At 37.8% G+C, this 25,291-nt stretch overlaps 2 protein-coding genes and 1 long non-coding RNA gene across 3 annotated transcripts in view; 1 reads left to right on the top strand and 2 right to left on the bottom strand.

Moving 5' to 3' along the window:
- The window catches only part of LOC139127769 (26S proteasome non-ATPase regulatory subunit 10-like), a 534,262-nt gene that overhangs the window by 413,066 nt on the left and 95,905 nt on the right, over window positions 1-25,291 (bottom strand). The gene's annotated exons all lie outside the window — the stretch shown is intronic.
- Window positions 1-25,291, bottom strand: part of LOC139127770 (gastrula zinc finger protein XlCGF57.1-like) — a 305,983-nt gene that overhangs the window by 145,084 nt on the left and 135,608 nt on the right.
- Window positions 11,240-13,761, top strand: LOC139127766 (uncharacterized). Its single transcript, XR_011551115.1, has 4 exons — window positions 11,240-11,372; window positions 11,685-11,761; window positions 13,317-13,442; window positions 13,606-13,761. It is a non-coding gene; the product is annotated as an uncharacterized lncRNA (long non-coding RNA).

Genomic DNA, 25,291 nt, shown 5'->3' on the forward strand with positions numbered 1-25,291 from the left:
GCTGTGCATGTATACACAGGGGCGATCGAATCTGTAATGTTATTTTAAACATGCCAGTCAATATCAAGCTCTATATTTTTACAGCAGTTGTCCTACATTACACGATTATTTTAAATCGTGTGGGCGAGTCGGCTATCGTCGATCGATATCCCGGTCTTGAATTTTGTCACCGCTGCGTTTTGAAATGCTAGGGTAATTTATTGTAATGTGTGTACATTTGCATATTTTGTGATAGCAAGCGCAGGTTTCTCATCACCTATAGATTGATAAGCAAGAATGTAATATCAGACTTACAAATATCACACTGAGCCAATACAGGAGGGTGATGTATTAAAGAACCTGATCAGAACCTTCTTTTAGTATTGCCTTTAAATACACATTAATGGCATTCCCTGTCATTTGAACCTCATCAAATGTCTACATCCATCCAGACAGACAGACAGACAGCCTACTCTACGGAATTCGACACCACAACTATAGCTCTGCTGACTACGTCAGCGTGCTAAACCGGCTCTAAGTTGATAAAGCAGTGAACATGTTTTATTGATTTTTGTCGATTGATTCACTTTATTCACTTGATTGATATCAGTTGTACCTTGATGCGACATTACCACTCAATTGTAACGTTAATACAGACAAATAGAATAACGATGACCATCAGAGTACTATGTACGAGTCCGTTATCAGCTACCCGGTGACATGGATTAAGGTATACTTACCATTGTTTATCTAGCTTGTCAACGAACTTTTGCTCCCATTAGGCAGGTGCAGCCAACGGAGCTATTCATCGAAAAAGCTGTTCCAGGAGCAATTTTTGAGGGCAGGGGAAATTTTAATTTTGCTCGGGCAGGGGACATGTTTTTAAGTGGTAGGGGAGCAAATTTTAGTTTTTTTGTAGGGCTGGGCAGATATCGGTTGATTGTCCTGGGGACAGGGCTTGGCGAAAAACGAGGAGAGGGAAAGCTACTTTTAAAACGGAGACTGGGGAAGTTGATCAGCCATGGTGTTTCCGGGGATTGGAACACAGGGCAAGTACTTTTTTTTTATTCAGTCCATCATCCAACGGGCGTTAGCCCAATTACAGGATGAGGCATACACATAACCCACTAACCCCCAATGGAGCACTGAGGAGTAAAGTGCCTTGCTCAGGGGCACAACACCGTGCTAGAGTCTTGAACTCACCGTCCTCCGACAGTGAGACCATAACTCTTGACCCACCGGGTCTTGAACCGAGTCTCGAACTCACCATCCTATGATAGTGAGTCCGTTACCCTAACCACTTGTCCACGGTGCCTCCTAATAACTTATAACTTTTCATGTCTGCAGGGGAAATGGAATGACAAAATTTGTAGGGGAATTATTTCCAGGGCAGGGGAAGTCGGCAAGGTTTTTTGCCACTGGGCAGGGGAGCTTCAAAAATTCACAGTGGGGAGGGGAAACAGGCAAAAATAAGTGGGGAGTGGGTAAAAATGATGCTTGAGTGCGGGAGGGTAGGTCGAAAAAATTTTAGTGGGAGGGCTAATTATGAACAGCTAATTAATTACCCTGTTGAATTAAAATTAGTCAGTTACATTGCTTGCCATACACAATCTATCTTATCATAGTAAGCACCCCTTTAAAAGTGTATTTGTTCGTTGGCTGCACCTGATTAGGATTATAGCTATTCCTGGTTTAATGGACTTTGTAAGAGAGTAGCGGCTCCATTCATTATGACATAATTAAGTAGGGGCCAACACACCTTACTTGCCGATTAATAATTGCCTCTCGCAAAAATGAAAGAGAGCAGGGGCAAGAGCGCCCCGGCGTTACAGGTGAAGCGCTTTGACAACGATTGGTTTTACAGCCACCTGGACAATATAAGCCAGCAGTTTGAGGTTCCGTAATTCGTGCAAATTTGCTCACTTCATATGCTTGATTAGAATAACTTATGTATTTGAATGGATTGAATATTTCGTGTGTCTGCATTCTGTTGTATCACTGAGTTCGTTTCCCAAAAATTAGCAATATCGTAATAGTTTAATAATATCACTGAAAGGAAAACCTTTTAATAAATAGTAGCATCAGTGATAATCGTCATAGGACACATAAACATGTTCATATACTTTGGTATTGAATCTAATTAATATTTGAATGCCTCCCCTGTCTCTGCCCTTTTTTTGCCCTCATTTCCAATATGTTTGTGAATTTTGATTTCAAATGCTCTAGCGAGTAGAGAAATTCCATTGCAGCTCAAGAGCATTCGAACAGGCTACATTATTTCGGTATTTGCACTGCTGTACAATAGCATTATCAAAAGTGAACTGTGGTACATAAGTAATAATTCTCGAACTGTATTCAGCATTCTAGCAAAAAAGATGCCGCTGCTGACGCGTACTTCAATAGATTTCAAAATCCACTCAATAGCTTGTGCTCGTAATGTGGCAGTATTAACATTTAGTAAAGTGCGACACTCATTAATGGCAGATGTCAATAATGAAGACAAGAAAGGAAAAGAAAAAAGGAAGCAAGTCAAACAGAAGAAAACAAATAAGGCAAAACGTAACAAAAATAATGCAGTCATGTACTGAAGTCCTGGTCTCTTTGGAGGAAACAATGATATTTATTTCGGAATACGCGTACATTTCGTTTTACACTGTATTACACAATGGTAATTGATATGCAAGTGTTGTGGTTACGTGACAACGAAGAGTAAACATTGCACGGAAATAAAGGATAAGGTCAACATAGTCTTAGTATTGTGGTCCAGGTCTTCACCTAACATAACATTTATCACACACAGTTGACTTCTCATTGTACCGATTTAAACCATTAGTTGGTAAGTTGTGTTTCGCTACCGTCACTCGGTTTACCAGTGGGCGCGATGAGTGACGATTATTGATTACAATTACTGTAGGTAATTTTCTTTTACTACTGAGTACCCTCCAAGCTTGAGCATCTATGACGCCTCATAGCATTTATTAATGACTGACAAATGCATGTCTGCAAGTCATCGGGTCTAGTCATCGGGTCATGTACTGCAAGTCATCGGGTCTGGGTCACATACGAACATGGACAGTTCGAGAAATTTTCAGCAATGATAACATGGAACTACGCCAGTATATAATGGTGTAAGCACTGCTCATGAATGCCATCACCTTGTACGTCTAATAAACTCAAGTTCACATCGAGGACAGCGTTCGTGAAGATAAATTTATCCTAAATTGTTACTTACAAGATGAATATTTTTTTCAAAATAAAGTAAAATAATATAATTTTATTCCAAACAACATTTTGATGTTAATTAGCATTGTCGACTGTAAATAGAAGTGATGGTTTCATACCTTTAACGGTGTTTTTACTTTTTCTTTAAACTTCATAATAATGTTTTTCCTTGATTAAAGATATTGCTTTTCTATGTGAAATTCAAATATTCTTCAGATTTGTCTGCTAGTGTGCTGTTTTAATATGTTGGAAATATATCGGCACAGAAAAGAGTTTGTACATAAAAAAAATAATTTTTTCACTGAACCTAGCAGTCTCCCTCTTTCTGCCTGACTGCCTGCAAGCCCCCCCCCCCCTTTTATCTGTCTCTCTCTGTCTCTCATTTTGCGTATTTACATCGCCGTGAATTTCTCTTTCTCTCTCCAGCCCAAGTCGTATTCAAACCACGCACCCTCTCTCTCAATGATCGTTCGTTTTCGTATGACTGATTTATTGACTCAATCTCTGTTCGACAATCGATCGCTGTATCAAACCATCCTGACCGGCACAGGTCAAGAGCTCAGTCTTGCTGGCCGGATATTAAAACAATTCTCGGAAATAGTTTCAAAAATTGACTGTCAGTATATTTATTCGAGAAATATGTAAGATTTCAATGTTTTTGTTGGTTTACAGTTTGTCTTGATACACCTCTTGAACTCAAATCAGTTGCATTTTTCACTACATTTAGGATGAACTTATGTCAGGGCATATTGAAATATTTATTGGAACAAAACTTACCGTCGTTAAAAATTATCCTCTCCTGCTCATTTATTTCGATATCAGAGTTTCAACTTTGATTAACTGCCGCTTCACGATCTAAAACGCTTCGCCTGCAATTTGATGCTCAAGTGTGAAAGAGTTTCGTCGAAAATGCTAGAGTTACCTTGCAAAACTGGCCAGACGAGTCAATCATTGTATCGGCTCCTCTTCATCGTCCAGTTACATAAGCTATGTAAAACTAGAACGAGTAAATCTTGACAAAACGGAACGGATGATCAAAGCGTGGTCAGCTCTTGGTTGAGTTTGTATAGTATAGGACACAACGCGTTATTAACTGGGCTTTCATTGCAGTGGAACACTAGGAAGGCCTCTACGTAAGCGGGCAGGATTATTTCCTGTCAATATTCTTTACTTCCTCGTTTAACATTTACTACCTGAAACCAATAGTAGTTAGTAAACCTGCAAATAATTGTTTCGGTTTGGTCTTACTGATAAAGGAACAAAGAATACCGGGCCACTTATGCTTTATCAAGGTCTGCGTGTATACCTTTTGGTAGATGCACTGTCAGAAACGGTTCTTCACTTAGGCATTTTGAGATGCTGGACTTTATTATTGTTGACCGTCGTAACACGTGGCGTTACATCATTGGTGTCGTAACTGAAGACTTTTAAACAGAAGCCATGGAAAGGAGAAGTGCCTTTTGTGTGCATCTTGCAAATCTGCTAGTTGTCGTTCTCTACTATGGATATTCTACAACTGATCGAAATAAGCCATACGTATTTCAGGCATATTCATAACACTGTCTATCGGACAATCAGTAAGCATATACTTTATCACCGGTATGAGAAGAAACATTATGATCATCCTGCTCCTGCTTGAACTTGACGAGTTTTATCTTGCGGTAAATTTTGGCATAGTTGGACTCTCTTTTAAAATGGACCACCATGCCTTTTTCATGCAAAAACCGGAAAATCTGAATACTCTTGTTGTTTTTCTCTGACAGATGTATATATTATGATCACTTCTGCGTACGACGATCAGCGCATAACATATAATTAAACGACTGAACTACAATTTTTTCGTCACGTACAGGAATGAGTATCATGTGTGATGTAACCGGACAGAAAACAATGTCTTTTCTAACAATCGTATATTATGAGATTGCCTTCTTGACTATATGCATCCTGTAAATAGCGTTTTTGTTATTTTTGATGTTCATAGGGTGTACAGGTGCTGTGACGGTTACCATCTCGAAAACAAATTTTGTGAAGGTATGCATCAAACCCTTATGTTAACGTTATATAATTACCTACATAAATTAGATGGACAATACAAAAAAAACTATCCATGGGGCATAAGGAAAGTGACTCACTTGGTATGAAAGATGAAATATCATTGTAATGATATTATAATTCAGTTAATATACTATATCATACTTACTAGGAGTTCTATTAGTTAATTAATTGATCTGTGCATTTGTTAATTTTAGTGGCGACATCATCAAAGCCACTAAATAAATATCAACAGAATTGAGGTAGTTTTACTTAAATAATAATAAACGATTAAAATACTGCCTTAAATTTCCATTTAGAGAAGTCTTTGTAGAATTGATTCTTTTATCTGTCAGTTCCACGGCGAATTTTCAAACGCTATCCTATGTTTGGAGGTAAATAAGCATTGGAAAGTGTCAAAAATGTACCGTTTCCAACATCTAACATACATTTTCACGTTTGATCGTCCTCCTTCGTTTAAATTTTCCTTTATCTTATCATGTTTCCTCCACAAACTGGAGAAAGTTCATAATATTTCACTAAAAAGTCCTTATTATCAAACATATTTCATCACCATATCTTTAATGACTTTTTCAGAGTGTGATGATGGTCATTATGGAAGTGACTGTTTGTATAACTGTTTATGTCAAAGTGGAGGAGTTTGTAGCAAAACAGATGGGTCGTGTATATGCCCTCCTTCACACTACGGTGCAGTTTGTGCATTTGCCTGTCCATGTGAAAATGGCGGTACATGTAACGACGATAAAGGAGTGTTCATGTCTTGTACGTGCAAAGAAGGTTGCTATGGTGACATCTGTGAAAAGAAGTGTTCGTGTCCTAAAGGTTTTGTTTGTGACCCCGTCTCTGGATGTCAGTGCGAACATGGAACTTGGGGTTTGAACTGTACTGAAGTTTGTAATTGCACAACTAATAGGGTCTGTGACGTCGCTGACGGGTCATGTAAATGTCACCCTGGTTTCTATGGGGATAAATGTCAACATCAATGTAATCGTTTCAATGGAGGAGAGTGCCGTAAGGCAAATCCGAATATGTGTGAATGCCCGTCTAACTGGCGAGGACTAGACTGTACGGATTGTAACATTTATAAATCCTTTATAAAACCCAATGGCAAGAAACATGAATTATGTTCAGATAAGTGTCTACACTGTTACAACGGAAATGACTGTACGCCTCAGGGCAAAACATGCAACTGTACACCTGGTTGGCATGGTGATCGATGCGATCAGCAGTGTGAAACTGGTTACTATGGATACAACTGCTCTAAGAATTGTTCTTGCGAAAATTTTCAAAGTTGTAATCATGTGACAGGAGAATGTTTATGCCATCAGGATTACTTTGGACCATCATGTGACCAAACATGTCCTGAGAGCGGCTCGAAATGCAATACGGGCACTGGTGACTATGCATCGTGTGTTACAGGTTGGATAGGGACGAAATGTGAGCTGTCATGTCCTACATGTGACAGCGGCGTTAATTGTATTGATACTAATGGATCGTGTGTCTGTACAGATGTGTAAGATAGTAATTCAGTAATTATAAGATAAAGGATATTAGTCAATACACCCTACATGCACAGACTAAAGTAATTCGCGAAGACTGTGACGCAATTTTTCAAAGTTAGACACGGTGATCATTTTGGTCGACGATGACGTTAATTCCAATCTTGGTGTGCTTTGTGCGTGTATGTGTGTTTTTACAGTTTTATGGTCAAATTTGAATTAGTTCAGTTCAGCCTAAAGCGAAAATAGGGAATAATGTAAAAAAAAAATTATGAATATAGCGAATTCGCATTTCTTACGACCTGATATTGCCCAGTGATATGAAAGCAACAGAATGTAAGTTGCGATAATTTTAAAATTTCCAACAGCATAAAGTTGATTCAAAAGAAGAGACTGAAGTGTTGAATACATGTACATGTGTTAAGAGCGGCATAAAATTCCATATTAATAAGGTTGAAATAACCAAACAGCGGAGCATTCTACCAGTTTTACAGAAACTATACAGGGGATATAAGTTTGGAGTACTAAAATAATTAACACAAGCCCGAGCCGCGTTTCCTGTGTAACGCTACGGGAGAAGCGCCCCTATATTTATGCAATAATGTTTTAGGTAATGGTCTCATGTTCACGTCAAGAAATGTGTGCACGCCTTCCCAAGAAATAATCGAAATAATCACGTACTCATGTACTGTCCATAACCACACTTTATCCAATTACGGACAAGCGTCCATTTCTAGACTACTTCCAGTCCTTTTACTACGCACGTTGCTACCGACAAAGGTTCCATCTGTAAACAAACCAGCGCAAGATTCCAAAACGTCTTCTCGTCCTGACGACAGTGAAGCTGGCGACATCGAATGAGATTTTTTAACCCAAAATAAATTAAGTGCGTTACTGATAATCCCTGATTTTGTTGAAAAAAGAGACAGTGAAGTAAAACAATATAATCAGAGTTCGATGGCCGAGAGACCTCTTCAAAATGCAGAATTCAAATGCAAAATGCAAAGTGCAAAATTCAATACTTGAAAACGAGGCTTATCAGGCGCAATCTTGGTCGAATAATTATTATGGCTAGTTTTTCATAAGGGTTTTGAGTTCTTCATCAAAGATTGCTTTCTCGTTTCATAGTGTCGATCTCAAGCATTCGTTTGTGCTCTTGGCTGTGAAACGTATTACTCTGGCCACCACATAATTACAGCGGCATAGATGAGTTTATGATGATATGATAACAAACGCACATGTTTTTTTGTTGCTCATAATAGGTAAAATACTTCCTTATAGTCAATATTACGATTTTCTCGGAATACAAGTAATAGGGATATGTCAAGACATCGTAACCCTTGAGGAAAATAGTGGTATTTTTCCATTTGACCATTTTACCTAACATTGTATTATGTAAACCAGGGAATAATCCGTGGGATTTTATGGCCAACCGAATTTTATGTCAAAATCGAAGGAGCAATACAAACATATCGTCAAAGTTCTTCTCGTGATTGTTGTTTAAGATTATGTTTGATGATGATGTTAGAGAACTAAACACGAATTGGCTCGAAATCCAGCACCTACGCATTGTTCACATGAAACAAGTGAGGAGATGCAAAGATATCGCTTTCCACTATGCTTGGAATAAATCAAATGTCGAAATTTGTTGTAGAACAGGAAGTCTCATTTATCTATTTTTCATTGTGGTGTTGACTTAGACCTCGGTCCTTTAGAATATAAATACCCAGGCATCGGTCTACTCCATAACTGTACCAACTTCATGTACTGCACTGGCAACTTAAAAGTCAAGTTCAGGACGGAGCTAGGAAGAGACCTCCCTGAGTTCAGGGCCAGATACACGACATAGGGATCACAAGAAGGAAGATATTTGACTGGGCATAGTGTGTAAACATTTTCTTCGTTAACATGTTATGACCCCAGTAAAAAAAGATATCGGGCTTAACTATTTAATATTCTTTTGTTTTGTTCTTGCATAAAAGATGCAAGTTTCGTGAACTGTTAATTTAACTTTCGAACTCTTAGTTTTTTTCATAATTTTTTTCTGCTTGCGTTAATTGTCCACCACTCACCATTTAGCAGGGATTAGAAGAACGAGGCAATATAATTTACTTGTCATATGATATTATTAGTTTATTAACAAGCTTTATGAAACCTTAGTTTCCTGGTTTACATATACAATATTAGGTCAAAATGGTCAACTGGAAAAATAAAACTTTTTTACTGTTACTGTTACGAAGGCTTGCTATATCCCTATCACTTGTATTCTGCGAAGATTGCAATATTTACTATAAGGAAGTATTTTACCAATTATGGGCAACCAAAAGAAAACACAAACAACCTGTGCGTTTGTTATCATATCATCACAAACTCAACCATGACGCTATAATTATGTGTTGGCCAGAGTAATACGTTTCACAGCCAAGATCACAAACAAATGCTTGAGATCGAAACTATGAAATGAGAAAGCACACTTTGATGTAAAACTCATACCAGTTATGGAAAACTAGTCATCATAATTATCCGACCACCTGTGAAGCTTCGTTTTCAAGTATTGAATTTTGAATTTTGCATTTTGAATTTTGCATTTAGGCCATCGTATCAGAGCGAGTGTGGTCATGCAATGATAAATTCAGCAAAAACCTCGCCTGTCCGTGTCGCTCGCTCCCAGTTAATGTATACTGTTATTTCACGTTGTGATAAACTTCACATAAAGACAATTTGTTTTTCAATGGAACTGTTTCTTAATGATCGGATCTCGCTGCCTATTCGATTCAATGTACGAAAATTTACACCACGCTGTTCTTTCATATTTCGATTTTACTTCATTATTTGTTGGCATATGCACGTCGCTTTGCGAGTCTACATGTAAACAAATAATAAATCCATGACGGGAAACGACCACCGCCTCAAAAAAATCACGAAATTTGGCCTTCTTATATCTTGAATTCCGCATAATTCTTTGTCAGTACACCTATATTACACAGTGTCGTTACTTTGCATGTTCGACAGACAAAAACAGATGACGTCATTATGTGTATTAATCAAGACAGTAGAAAATTACTTTTGGGAGTATGTAACTTGAAAGTGAAAGACTTAAACTTTCCCTCATACTTTCCCCAATGAATGTTTCAACCATGCGCTCACCAAATCAACGATAAAAATCATGAGTCATCGTGCAAAGTTTGGAATTGGCGAAACAAAGTGCCTAACATTTTGCAATATTTGAAATTCAAAATGACTGCTATCAGTGTGCTAAGTCTATCGGGAAAATAAAATTTCGGATTTTCGAAAAGCTAAACGGTGAAACGTTTCTTTCTCCAGGAGCTTTAAAATGATCTCCCATAAGTGGTAGGTCAGAAAAGAATTGTAGTCCGAATATCTGTCTGCCTTCACTGCACACTATACAATGAAGATTGTTGTTGCTCAGTAGATTCATGTTAAATACCTGAGCTTTTAATCTATGATTTAATGTACACTAACTAAAGCTGCAATGGTTAAAGTGTAATTATTAAAACACTGGTAACCTTCTTTTTTCTAATTTTTCTATTTTCTTTCTTGAATTACTATCCACACTGTGTTTTGCTGTTTTCATGACATTAGCAGCTAGTACCGTGTGCTCTTGATGCTATTGTGTCGCCTTCTTGTCACGTTCTGTAATGTAATAACTCCCAATCAAACTTTTTAAGATTTGTTTGCAGGTCCTTACCGGTATGTTTGATTTGGAAAAAAAATTATAAAGAGCTTCGTAATCACAAAATGCTGTACATATGTCATTTGCGGTAATCTTGTTAAACTTTGAATGTATCTCTTGCTCGCGCCCTCTCTCTTTAGACTCAAACGATGATTAAGCCACTGCGACGATGATGGTTTCAGAGGGATGGCAACCATTCCTGTAGTGTGTTATGTTCTCAATTTACAATTAGAATACCCAACCATTGTACTGATTAAACCACCACATATCTGATCATTTCCGCATGTACTAATGCTTATGGCAATACTATTAATTACTCCAAATGTAATGAATTCAGTCGACTTTCGATCGGATTCGAACTCACAACGTACGGCACCCAGTCACCTAGCGAAGACACCACAGTCAATCCGCTCGGTCAAACCCCCATCCTTTAAAAGGTGGTTCAATAACCGACCAAACGTGTTACAATTACTCAGACTGCGACCCCTCTGATTGATTAATGAACCGAGACGAATCGTTATTTTTTGTTGCACTTCAGACCGAGACACAAATACACTCATATGTGTCTCTTTAATTAATCTATTTTAGAGGTTTATTTATGTTCTCTTGTAGATGTGAAGACATCGGTAACAAAACAAGACAAGGTAATGACTTGGCTATAGTACACGTCACATCAACTTTCTAAGTAGATGAATGAATATCTTTTTTTCAGTACGTCATGACATCTGCCCCATTAAATATGGACTCTAATCGAAGATATTGTTTAATCTTATATCAATAGTAATGGACAACACATGCGCTGAAGACACCACAAAATTTGAGTTGTACACAGCCGTTATAATTATTCTGGTTTTGGCACCGGGCAATATCATTTTGATAATCGTGGTGATTATTCGCGTTGTGAAGAGAAAGAGGGATATTCAAAGGTAGGAGAAAATAAGTTAACCTTCCTATAAATATCCTCAAAGATTAGTGTCTGCTCCTTGAGACTGTCGATAGTTTTATGTTTTCAAGTACGTAACCTGAAGCCGATCGTATTTACAATCAGTCTTTTCAATACCAATGCATTATTGTGTCGTGGTCAATGGAATTTTATCTGATATTTACTGCTATAAAATTCATGTATGCATTTTATAAATATGGCCCTGGGAAATACTTTCCATCTCTCTCTCTCTCTCTCTCTCTCTCTCTCTCTCTCTCTCTCTCTCTCTCTCTCTCTCTCTCTCTCTCTCTCTCAGACACACACAGAGAAACCAGCCACATGACTTGGCTTATGCAACCTTTGACCTCTCTCGAATTAGACAAACAAAAAATAGTAAGTATGCTTTTGCCTATATTTTCGTAGGTTCACCTCTTACGTCACTCTCCATAACTTCCTCAATTTAAGTGAAGCAAACAAGATTGCCACAACCACAATGTGTCACACTTGACATCACGTGATATGATCCCTGTTTCAATAGTATGCGGCATAAAATTTGAATGATCTGAACACTTGCATGTGTTAGGTATGCGACGGTTTGTATACACAGAGTGGTATACCGTGTTAAACTCAAGCGCGCACAGCATTACATGCTACAGAACTCTAGCATCTCTACAAACAGCGCTGGGGTACAGCAATGATCAAGCAATTTGACGCTTTTCCTTACATGAACCTGTATATTTTAGCATGCAATGGTCACTTTAAGAGGAGTTTTGTATTCCTCTTTTCTACCTTAAACATATGGTCGCATCACGTCAACAAAAACCTACAGAGTGGCTGTATCGTGTCGAAAAGGTATGAATAATTGGCAAGGATGAACAACAAGTGATGTACCAGAAAGTGACTACGTCAAAATCGCCAAACACAAAACACAGACGACTTGTAATTGCTGCACTAAAAAAGTTAATAAAGAGTACAATTCAATCAATCCGTGCATAGCATTTCCATCCCAAACTTCATATGGCATATTCAATCCCCTCTGCAACTTGTTCTCGTGGAGTACAGGTGTATCACATGCTAAAGGCGCTGGCTTCTAGCCCTGGCAGATATATTTGTATGTATTGTATGTATGTATGTGTGTATAAATATATATATATATATATATATATATATATATATATATATATATATATATATATATAATATATATATAATATATATATATATATATATATATATATATATATATATATATATATATATATATATATATATACACAAAATATATATAATGTGCGCTCCGGTTATCACCATAAAGGCTTTATGTCAAACTCTGAACTTTGACAAAGAGAATATATATATATATATATATATATATATATATATATATATATATATATATATATATATATATATATATATATATATATATATATATATATATATATATATATATATATATATATATATATATATATATATATATATATAATATATTATACTTTCTTCCCCTGTTCATGATCTGTTTCTTCCCCATAGGTATTAGGGATCAGTATAGCTGAAGAAGACGCGGATAATATTCAGATGACACAATTAGAGGAAACGAAATGAAATCATGAAATTTCCCACCCTTAATTGCAATCATTTCCCTTGATTCAAAGCCCCTATTCCTGACGCTTACCCCTAAGTAAGTGATAGCCTCTTTACTTGACTTAATTCCATGAGTACTCATAAATCTTTGACTTCATAATTTCTGGGGATACCACTTGTTCAACGTTGCCGAAAAATTAACTAAACATATTCATGAATGAGTCAAGTGGACATGGCATAGGTTAAGCAATGTGACATTCCTCTTGAAAACGGTATATTCTCATATTACTGAAATGCACACATAAACGAAAATACATTTTTTGGCAAATGTTTAATCTTCGCTTCTGTTGTAATATCACAGTAACAAGACCAGACGAGGATACGGAGGATGTTATAATTGATGATAATGACACCTCTAGGAGATATGTGATGTCCGAGTTTCAATTCAGAATTAATGACCGAGGTCATGGCTTAGCCAACATGAAAGGTGAGTCCAATGAGAATAATCATGATGATAATTTGAACTTAGATCAGGAAAAAAACACGAACAGACATCAGAAGCCATCTTGGTACAAGCTAACAGTAAATGTAATATGACATCATTTCCTTCCTCTTGACGAAGTATGTATTTCACGCCCTCTATGTTGTAGAAGCAAATAGACCAAGCAGTGACGACAGTTTTAGTTCAAGCGGATATGAAGTCAGCAACATTAAAATCGCACGTCCATACCAATCTCTTCATGACTTCTGTAGTAACGAATATCAAGGTCTCCTTAATGTACAAGACCTCAGGACGAGCAAACACGCCGGAGTTTTCTTTCTAGGACGTGAATCGCAACGATTAAATGGTAAGAGTTCTATGTTTTGGAAAGCCCTTCGTACTTGCCGAAAGATTCGTCGGACTTTGTAAAATTCTCTTCACGGAAAATACTTTTTTTGCAGTCACATTTTTACATGCTGCGATCACAGTTTCAAATTAAGTTGATTTCGAAATGATTAACGAACTACAGCATCATGTAATACGCTCACTGTGATTAATTGTATTATCAACGATCCTGTCGATCATAATTATATTAAATATGTCATTTGCCCATGTTTACCGTAAATTATCAAAATTTCAGACTTTTCCTATCTGTTGTAATGCTCTGGGCATAGGTGAATAACAAATCGGTTATGAATCAATTTATCATGGCAGCATTCTTGTACTTTATGCTTCATCTCGTGTTTGATGCAGAACAAATGACATCATGCTGATACTACACCGCAACAGACAATATTGGGTATTATATCATACAAGTATATTTATGGTACAAATACAGCGATAGGATTGGTCAAGACGCGAAAAGAACCGTGATATATTGACGATATACCACGGCTTGCATACGCGCGAGCTCTCAGCTTGAGCAAAACTCGTTTATGATATTCCACACCAGAATTTCAATATTATATACTTTTATGATATAATAGCATTAAATCACATCCAACGACTCAATTTTGACCAGTTCACTTTATATATGCATTCTGTATAGCTCGTGCATATATGTCGTGAACTGGTCAAAATTTCGTGGTATACCGTCCCTGAGTGTGCTTTATTGCTTAAAAATATATTATTACGATTCACATATGACACTGAACGAACGAGAACAATATAACACAGTTACTGTGTGAAAGATTATGTCATCGGCCAAATGTAATTTTTAATCGATTTGTTGAGGAGACACAGGAGAAGAAAATCGCAAGAATCTAAATATTTTGTGACTATCATCAAACCGATATTTTATATAACACAATACGTATAACATCACGTTTTATATAATAATGACCAAAATATCACGTAACAACCAATTTGTATAATGCTAACAACACAGGAAGATGTATTTCTATGTTTCATTTACAGGTATATTTAGACACAGCAAACTGTGAGGCTTGGGGTTGTAATCAAAATATTCACATCGGTTACGGGGACCCGCTTTTCATCATTCGGCAATTTGCAACATCCATACCTTAGCAAGACGGAAGAGGGATGGGCTACGCAGAACGCCAGAACTTTTACACCATATCTTGCCGACTTGAAGTGAAGTGTCTGCCCGCGTACGGTCGAAAATCATGACACAGTTCACCTTTTACTTACATTTAAAAGAAACATTATTTAACATTGAACATTTGTCAGGACAGTACGTACTCACTACATAGTTATAAACCAATGACTATCTTAAGTCGATGGCGCTGTTTGATAAGGGGTTAGTAAATACGATTTTTATGCTGATTTAATGACGTGTCCAATATAAACATTCCTATAAATGTTGCATGATTATTTTCGAATCTTATACAGATAATACTAGTATCACATCAAAAATTATACATTGTTCGACCAATGATAATGTTTAAATGTAGAGGACTGATACTACCATTCTTTTTGAACGATTCAATTTCCATTTGAACTCTCAATAATTGTTTAAAGTATGCATGCAGCTACAGATGTGACTATTTGTGAGGTAAAGTGCAGAAAAGGAATGAAGTTAGGTGTCCACATATTTGGGGTAGGTTTTTTTCGGTAGCATAGGCAAAAATGGAAACACATCTGAAACCTTTTTCACAGACCCTAAATATTTACAATACGACCGCCAACTGCCAAAACTTGTACGTTCTTGTTTCTCGGATTTTTCCTGTTTCCACATACATTAAGCAACTTGAACTTCTCTCATACATTTTTTCGGTGAAAATTTGAGAAAATATGCACCGAAAGAAGTCAAGCTATTATAAGAGTCGGTGAAATAATTCACCGTTGAATTTTATAAACGTTAATTATAGTGACAATCTTCTCAGTTTACTTTCACAAGAATATCATTGTCGCCTGCCGCCTGGCAGGCACAGTTACATATTTTAACAACCATAACAACTTAATACCATTCGTTTACCTATTTCAAACAGTTTGACTTTTGATATTGATAATATGTTACTTAGGACAGAAATAATCCATTTTTTTTCGTAATGTCTGCTTTGGAGTTATAAAAGTATTAATCGGCATTATTTTATTTTCTGTATGTAGTCGGAACGAATATTTTATTTTTCAGACGTTTACTAGCTATGTATTGTAAACGTAAGTACGCTAGAGCATTCCTAGACTTAAACCGCAATTTTTTTAAAAGCATGCAGTAATTGTGGTTCTGTTTTTAACGATATTTTTGTAAAGCATTCAGTTTTACATGACTCTATGAATAAAGCGTGGAACGATGAAATGCGATTTTACGTGTGTCATTGATTTCTCCAAAAGGGAATATGAACTCAATATCTTTCCAAATGCATGACTCCCATTTTATGCAGGGTGACTTATGCATGCATGCATCCATCGATCCATACATCCAACAATACATGTTAAGATCTTTCAAGTACACTCGAACTCCATGGACTTAAAACAGGGTAAGTTAAGGAGGTCCATTCTGAGTTGAAAGGGAATGTAAATCTATATTTAACTTTTATGCTCTTTTAAGATGCTGTCGAAGGAACCATGTGTTTGAGATACATTATGGTCGAGAAGAAGAACCTAAAAGCTTTAGCAATGTGGCATAACTTGAAATTCTTGGCCATGACACTACTAGATTGAATAGCTGCGCTCATAACCACTTGGCCTTGGAGTTTATTGGTTGACCTGACAAATTTACATATCTTTTGTGCTATCTATCAGGTGTTTGATAAGTAGTGTTTATATTTGATCATTTCCTCTACCCCTACTCCAATCATGAGGCACCCAATAGTGTGCTAACGTAAATGCGAATTTCACTTAATCACTGTCTTTGAATCGGCAGATACTCAACAAATTTTCTTATTGTAACAAATCCAGGATAAGCCATCGCACATGGAAGGGGAAACATTGTCTCCCATTGTTCTTGTTTGTCACTATAATATTCAATGCTATCAAGTTTTTCTTCAGAATAGTAGCCTGTAGTGTCTTTGTGACCACCAGCAACTAATATCGTGTTTCCGCAAACTGTTGCGCCAAAGTTTTCCCGCTTTGTGTATGTATTCTTTAATAGGCGCCAACTTTGTCGTTTGGGATCGAAGGTCACAAAAGATTTGGAGTCTATGAAATATATATTGTCATTCAACGATAAGCCTATGACCCCGAGGTCGACCGTGATTGGTGAAACAGAAATGATACTCCATGTATCAGTTTGACCTTGGTACATTTGAAGTTGGCAAGATGACCCGAGAACAAAAAGTTTCCCTTTGAAAGCCACTGCGGCTGCGCAACTGACAAGGGTTTGTAACGGAGCGACTTTAAACCAGCCATGGGCCGAAACATCAAAATACTCGACATCTGTTAGGTCGATTCCGTTGCGATGTCCTCCAATCAGGAACACCTTTCCATCACAACCAACTAATGAGTGGCCATCTTTGACGGAATCGCTCGGATTTGCGACTTCGGACCACTGATCGTCAACTGAATCGTACAAAAATAATGTTCCCCTTTTGTCGGAAACCACAATATGGTATCGTCTACGGCGGTAACTTGACAGATGTCCTCGATTTCGGGAATGTCATGTAGCGATGTCCATCCCTCACCCTCGAGTGTGTGATACATAACATCACGTGGAAAGCTTGTCACATCATTTTGGCCGCAACAAACGACGACCACCTTCTTGCATGCATATCTCCGTTTGATTTTCAACTTGAAGTTATTGGATCCGTTCAGAAATTCAAGTTAACAAAGTGTTGGGAGACGCGGATTCACATTTTGAATCATCGACAAATTTCGGTAAGGAGGAATCTTCAAACAACTCTTCACAAATTCTATGCAAATATCGTGAACGACATTTTGCATCAAATTCAACCCATTTGCAAAGCGCATCCACCAGGCATCGGTCACATTTTAGGCATAATTCCTTGTCTTTCAGGTAACCAAGCAACCTATTTTCTTCTAACTGTAAGAATTCATCAGTTCTACAAACTTCTTCGAAGTGTCTCGTCGCATACCTTCTCGACGTTTCTGTTAAAGTTTGACAGGAATACATCACCCCGAAACTTTCCATGCCCAGACAATTTGAGAACGTTATTTTATCAACGAGAAAACATTCACATTGTTTCACAACCTCCATAAACTGGAAGCGGTCAGCTGTTTCCAGAAGCTCTTGTACGTTTCCGTCAGTGACGTCAAGTCTCGCAGTGTACGGAATTCAACGAGAAGATTCAATGATTCTACTGAAATGCCCTCAATAAGTATCATATTTTCACCACTTTCTTTAAAATTGTCGCTAAAAATCGCGTCGAAGTAAGCACTGCTGGCGGCGAGCACCGCGCGATGGCATGGACAGTTTACATTCTTACATTGCAACGTAACATCAATATACTTTTGTGATTTTCTGAAGTCATTTAAACGACTCCCAAGTGATATAACGTCATCAGATCCAAGGTTGCTAGCCATCGTAATTCACCTGAAATCGGGATCAGAAAGTGAAATTACAGGCATAATAACGTTATGAATGATTTGTTTGTAAGCTATTAAATCTGCCAAGTGTATACCTGAAGGCTGGACGAATATGAATCTCTCTCCTGCTGACTTTCATATTTGAATGTAGAGATAGATGTACAGCGTAGTGAGGATTACACAATATCTTTTTGCTGTCAGTGTAATTGAGCCTGACATTTTTAATCTAATTACCGACTCACTAAAATAATTTGCATTTTTTATGAATTTCAGTAGTGCTGTACTAGTTATAAATAATGTGTTCTGTACAGAATGGTATGTAAATAGAGTGTAAGGCTTGCCTGACCAATCTACACGTACACGTGCCTCAGTCCGTAATCCATGTGCACAAGACGCAAAACAAAACAAAAAAATGAAAAAAGAGCTTATGATGATTTGACAGGAGAAGCTGTTGAAAATTGACTGCACGATGACTTGTGTAATAGTTAATCAAGTAAAACATATAGTAGCTCCGGTGAAATCCATATTATCGTTACGAAATAGAACTTGATTCGTACGACACGGGCATGTTGCATTGCGGTCTTCCAATTATAGAAGGCTCTGAGGTCATATAAAGGTCGCTAAGGAACCCCTGTTTTGTGTAACTGAAACCGCTGGCTTGCTTCGTCCCTATAATATGGAACGATGTGCTTGTATTTACGGAAAGGTTAGCACCAATCATATTTTGAAGATAGCGCTGTTTTTCGCTACAGTATTAGTAAAAGCAAAACTAAGAAAAATACGATAAATACTTTCTGTCCCAGAAATAAACAAATGCCAGCCGTAACTCGTGTAAATTGAGACTTTGCCATTTGGCAAAAGGTTAAGCATTGAAGCAGCATGTCAGTGTTCAACCCACAAGTGCTCGTAGTATCCTGTGTATAGTAACGTAAGAAGAAGGAACTTCTCAACATACATTGAAACACCGAGCGCCTGTGGTTCAACCTACCTTTGGCATTTAGAGACTAGTTTATCTGCTCTTCTAGGGTATGGTGCCTGAATCCTTCCAAAAATTGAGATCATCATCGTGTGTGAACCAACCGAATGGTACACTGAACAAATGCTATCCTATGTGACCGGAAGACGGATTCTTTGCATTCCTAGACAGAGCTATTTACAGGCTGACCTTCTCATCAGACGGCAAAGTCCATCGCATGCGGGCGCCCTTGTTCTCCAGTGCTTAAAGCGCAGTGGTCGTCGCGCTGCGCATCCTCCTGAGGGGGTCCCCCTCTGTTGTAAACAAATCCAAGAACGCCGCACATGTTACGGGTTGATTGTAATGTTTGCAATATTGCCGCTTGTTAAAATGGCGGCTGATCTGTCACAAGTATACCAACTAACCAAATGTAACACGCGATAAAAGGTCAATTAATCTAAGTTAAATATCTGCTGAATATTGAACAATAATTGCACGCTGGATTGAGATCACATTTGCTCATGATTTTCTTGAATCAGTTGAATGGGGCTCGGCTACTGTTATCGCTCGAGCCATAGAGCTAGACGTACGCATACGCATGTATACGCCAACAGACTATCAACGACCGGCTCTAGTTTTCGACATCGCTAGCAAGGACGAGAGCTTTCATTTCAAGAGGCCCGACAGGAGTACAAAGACAACAACCCAAACTACAGAAATCTACAGCTCGCAGAGCAATGCCCGCTGCAGCAAGAAGCATCTCTGCATCTGTTCCGTTCCGTGGTCTGTATGAACGTTCGTGTCAAACCGGGTATATGACGCGCTGCACTCGGCTGTGGAGAATCCAACTCAACTACAAAGTTTACCCCGTTTGGGGGTGCAAACGAGAATTCCGAGTACAGGTATCAAGTCAAGCGAAGGACCTTTCATAGGTCTTCTTGTTATGTGGGGGTTATCTCACTTGAAAGAGGATTCAGACCTACCCGGCAATCAGGAGGTACACCAACGACGTTTGCCCATCACCGGTACACACCAGCTAGCGGTTGGATCACTGCCATGACCGTGCACAGGACCGGGGCACAGGATCTCTCGATACGTCTATGCATGGTGTAGCCGTGCAATTTTCCTGCCAAATGCCGCGAAAACCCGCTCGTTTTGTCTATTGTTTCCTGTCATTTTACTATTTCTTACCACGTAATAATAGGAGAAGTAAGACATGGTGATCAACAGTTGGTTGTGGGCCAAGTCGTCGCGGGCCGGTACGTTGTGGGACCGGATTCTCTATATCCGTGTACGTCAACGCGGTGACCGTCTCCCAACAACATCTCTCGTGTCCTGCTCTGGCTTGCCGATCATGGTCTTGAGTGTAATTTTTGTGTTAGGCATTGTGCTTGTTGCTGGTCTACATATATAGGCAACGTTGATCATTTTAGTTATGTATTTTGCCATACTGTACTGTACATAGCATTGTGTACAACCAACGTGATCGCGCGCGATCAAACCTTTTTGTTCACTGTGTCTGCGTGCAGTAAACTCAGCAACATAATTAAATGTGCTGAGTGTAGTGTCCCGATGTTCGTAGCTCTACACGAGTTTATAGATAGAAATACACCACTGAAGTTCGTTTCCGATCTTAATATTTTACTATATTGCATGATGTTGAGTCTTACAAAGGCCTTAACAGAGTGGGGGACTGCTCCCATCTCACTCCTATTGAAGTTGAGAAGACTTATGTTTACAAAAATTTATGTTTATCAACAAAAAAATAACGCACGCGCAGCGCGACGACCACTGCGCTTTAATATGGGACTGGTTATATCACGCTAGCACTGATACCAATAATGCATGGAAGTAAAGTTTTGTATTTCTGTCTCGTTGGTAGAAACAGTTTACTATGTTTCCGCAAAAAAACATTCTATTTACTTAAATACCGTGCAGCTAGATTGAGTAGGTTGGAGATGAATATGATGTACCTTTACTTGAACAGTTTTCCTGTCTGTATTCCACTACGTCAGACTCTGTCTTCAAAACTTTACATAAGCAGGTTTATCTGCTCACCGTTGTATCGAAATCAAAGTCGAGTATTAGTAATCGTGATAGAAGTAGCAGTTGTAATCAGTAATTATATTGATAACTAATACCAGGTCAAAATTCTGTGTTCTACATCACTTGGAGGAAATTCAAAGCTGTACTGGTACACAAAGAACTGCAGAATTTAAATTCAACATCAAGTTGGAGTGATTATACATTAAGCCGTCATTGCCATCGGCTATTTTCCGACTACTGACAGTTTTTAATGTAATTCTATATGCAGCGTTTTGAAATGTTAAATGTGACCCCTGCCTCACCCGACTAAATGGAAGACAAAGAGTATTAACGTAATAACTTTCAATGTTGTTGATTCTGATTGTAAAATTTATGCGTGCCAACAAAACAGTACACAATAAAGACAGTTGTAAGAACCTGAAATCGCACATCTGAAATTCCGCATTTTTGAATTGAGGCTAAACTCATCACCATTATTGCGAACACTGCATTGTTCACTGTCAGTAAAGCCAAAAGATATAAATACGGGTATAAGATAATCCTATACTTCATAACTTGTTGGTGTGGCATAAATGCGTTGTATAAATGCGCTTGTAAGCTAATTCTGTATTTCATAACATGTTGGTATGGCCTCGTTCTCGATAAATAAATGAGATTTGCTACTCTCTTACTGAAATGTTGACAAAGTTTTGAAATTTGTTACACAAAATTTGTATTAAAATATCCGAGATATGTCTGTTTTTCTGGCGACAGTAAACCAACACTTTTAATCCACTAGTCTCAGAGGGGGCAACCTGGTAACATAAATAATTAATATCGCAAGAGGGCGAATCTTAGATCCTGTGCTTTACGTATTTTATTGATTCCATAAAATATTTCCACACATTTAAAGAATATCCTTGAAGTAAGAAAGCACCAGATGAAAGCGGATGAGACCAAGACTTAATGTACCACCAGTAAGTATAGTGACAACAAAATTGCTAGCTGTGGAAACGCAGCTATCTGTTGGCGGGGTAGCGTGAGTTGCTATGCGGGTCAAAGGTCAACCCCGCCACGGATAGCTGCGGACCAACTGCCAGCGAAAGTGGGTCCATTACGACGACACCACTTGTATCGGAACTTTGAACGGCAAAATAAACCAAAGTGAGTGTAATTCAATAAAATGACCTATACCTGCCTGAACTCTGATTATTGCTCATTCCCTAACTCCTTTTGTGAACAAAATCTCTGGCTTGTTTACGCATTTCGGCTGATTTTCCAAGGAGTGCTCAAGATTTTCACTCCAGCAGCGAACTTTGACTTCTATTGATATGCTAATAAGGACGTCGCGCCTTCGAACGTAAGTCGCGTAACGGTCGGTCAGATCCTATTAGCATATCAATAGAAGTCAAAGTTCCCTGCTGGAGTGAAAATCTTGAGTACTCCTTGGAAAATCGGCCGAATTACGTAAAGGAACCAGAATTTTTTGTTCACAAAAGGAGTTAGGGAATGAGCAATAATCAGAGTTCAGGCAAGTATGGCAAGCCAAGTGTTGCAAAATTCAAAAACACATTTTTGTGTTCTAAGTTTTCATGTTTGTGTTCTAAAAATTTATGTTTATGTTCATAAAAATCATGTTTATGTTCTTAAAATGTATATTCATGTTCATAAAAACAATGTTCATGTTCTTATAATGTATGTTTATGTTCTTAAATTGTACATTTATGTTCATAAAAACCATGTTTATGTTCTTAAATTGTACGTTTATGTTCTTAAATTGCATGTTTATATTCTTAAATTGTATGTTTATGTTCATAAAAACCATGCTGTTATTCAAACTTTCATGCTTATGTTCATGAAGGTCATTTGTTTGTTCATTGAACAAATTTTATGTTCATTAAAACACTGCTTATGTCCATATCTCCCTGTTAACACTGAGGGCGCTCTGGAGTTAGCAGCACGAGACAGCTATGGCGGCGGACCAAACAGTTACACCGCATACAGCGAGAAAAGTGGGCTTTACGTGTGTTTAAAAGCAAAGCTTAGCACATCGTGGATCTATACAAATAGAGCGTGCTCGAAAACGGAAATCGATCACAAGTTTGTACTAAATATCGGCTGTTCTCGGCGGAGAAACTGCACGCTCTCATTCGGAGGTGCAACCAGCGGTTTAACGTTATAAATGTCTACGCACTTTCGAAGTCCAAAGTCAAAGACTCAGGGCTGTGGGAGGCACTCTGATACGATGTAGAGATGGGTCTGTCAAGTGAGGGAGGACCGCACAACAAAATACCTTAATACGATAAGGGGAGAACCATTTGATTTCTGGGGGGGGGGGACATGGAGGATTTTGAGAAAAAAAATTTGTCACCAGGTGAGATAGCCTGAGAAAAAAAAATTGTCATAACAGACAGAAGTGAAAAAAAAAATTGTCACAATGCACCAGAAATTAGCAAAATTTGGGAACCTTAGGGACTGGTCAGTTTCTTCGGCCTGGGGGGGGGGGGCCGGTGGATTATTTTTTGCCGATGTCAAAAAGTGGCTGACCCCCCCTATTCCAAATTTTGAAAACAGGGTGACCCCCCCCCGCACGCGACAACTGTGATATATAATAATATATAATAATATAATACTGTAATATATATATATATATATATATATATATATATATATATATATATATATATATATATATATATATATATATATATATATATATATATATATATATATATATATATATATATATATATATATATATATATATATATATATATATATATATAAAGTGTTTTAATGAATTGTTGGCATGTCAGTTGTAAGATAGGAATTTCAAAGTGTCAATCTTAAAGTTTGAATACTATGACAGAACCCCATGGCGAGAGAGTGCAAGCGCGCCGTACCAGCGGTATTTGCACGAGTGTTTGCGGGGGATCCGGCGGTCGTGCTTTCACGAGCGCAGCGAGTGAAAGGACAGCCGGATTCAACGCAAACACGAGTGCAAATACCCCTGGTACGGCAAGCTTGCTCGCTCGCCATGGGGTTCTGTTATTATTACATATGTTTCCCCCTGTTTATTTTATCGAGAAAACAAAGGAACTAAAAACACAAGCGAACACATTTTAAATAGTTTACGCGACACACATTGAAAGACAAGGATCACGCGCTGTTCTATTCATTTGCATGCAGGTATGGAATAATGTTTTTGGTATTTGCACTGCAGTGCAAATACCGATAGTACGCGCTCGCTTCGATGCAAGTAAACTGTGGTACATATGTAATAAAGTACATTTGAATGAGCTGTGAATGTATTTCACACTTTCTATGCTTAACCAGATGTCCTGAACTGTTGTACAGAAATGGATGTCAATCATTAATTATATTAATATCAAACAGGAAAAAGCAGTAAATCAAAAATTTTGATAGATGTTAAGACTTGCCAGCTATCCTATTAAATCTCCTGAGGAGCCATAGAGAGGCATTTTAGCCAAATCTGATGTGTGCAGAGTCTGAGATGACCTTTTTTTTGTAACATTGATATTTGTGCATGTTGCTTTCTCATACTGAATTCTCATAGAGAGAACAGAAAAGTATCAGTAATTTGTCAGGCTTTTCATATGAAGTGCAGATTCATAATAGTACACTTTCACTTAGCAAACATCAAGATATCTCTGGCATATATCTCTGATATATTAAAGTATGGCGCCCGAAGGGCGTGGAGAAAAATATTGAACATCCTGATATCTCTGATATATATGTCTTGTATATTAAAGTAATGCACAGGAAGGGTGTGCTGAAAAATGTCTGATATATTAAAGTAATGCGCTCGAAGAGCACGCTGAAAAATATTTAACATACATATATCTCTGATACATATATCTCTGATATATGTATGCCTGATATGTTAAAGTTGGGCGTGCTGAAAATATGT

This window comes from Ptychodera flava, unplaced genomic scaffold (genome assembly GCF_041260155.1).
Source record: "Ptychodera flava strain L36383 unplaced genomic scaffold, AS_Pfla_20210202 Scaffold_36__1_contigs__length_1797346_pilon, whole genome shotgun sequence".
Classification (NCBI taxonomy): domain Eukaryota; kingdom Metazoa; phylum Hemichordata; class Enteropneusta; family Ptychoderidae; genus Ptychodera; species Ptychodera flava.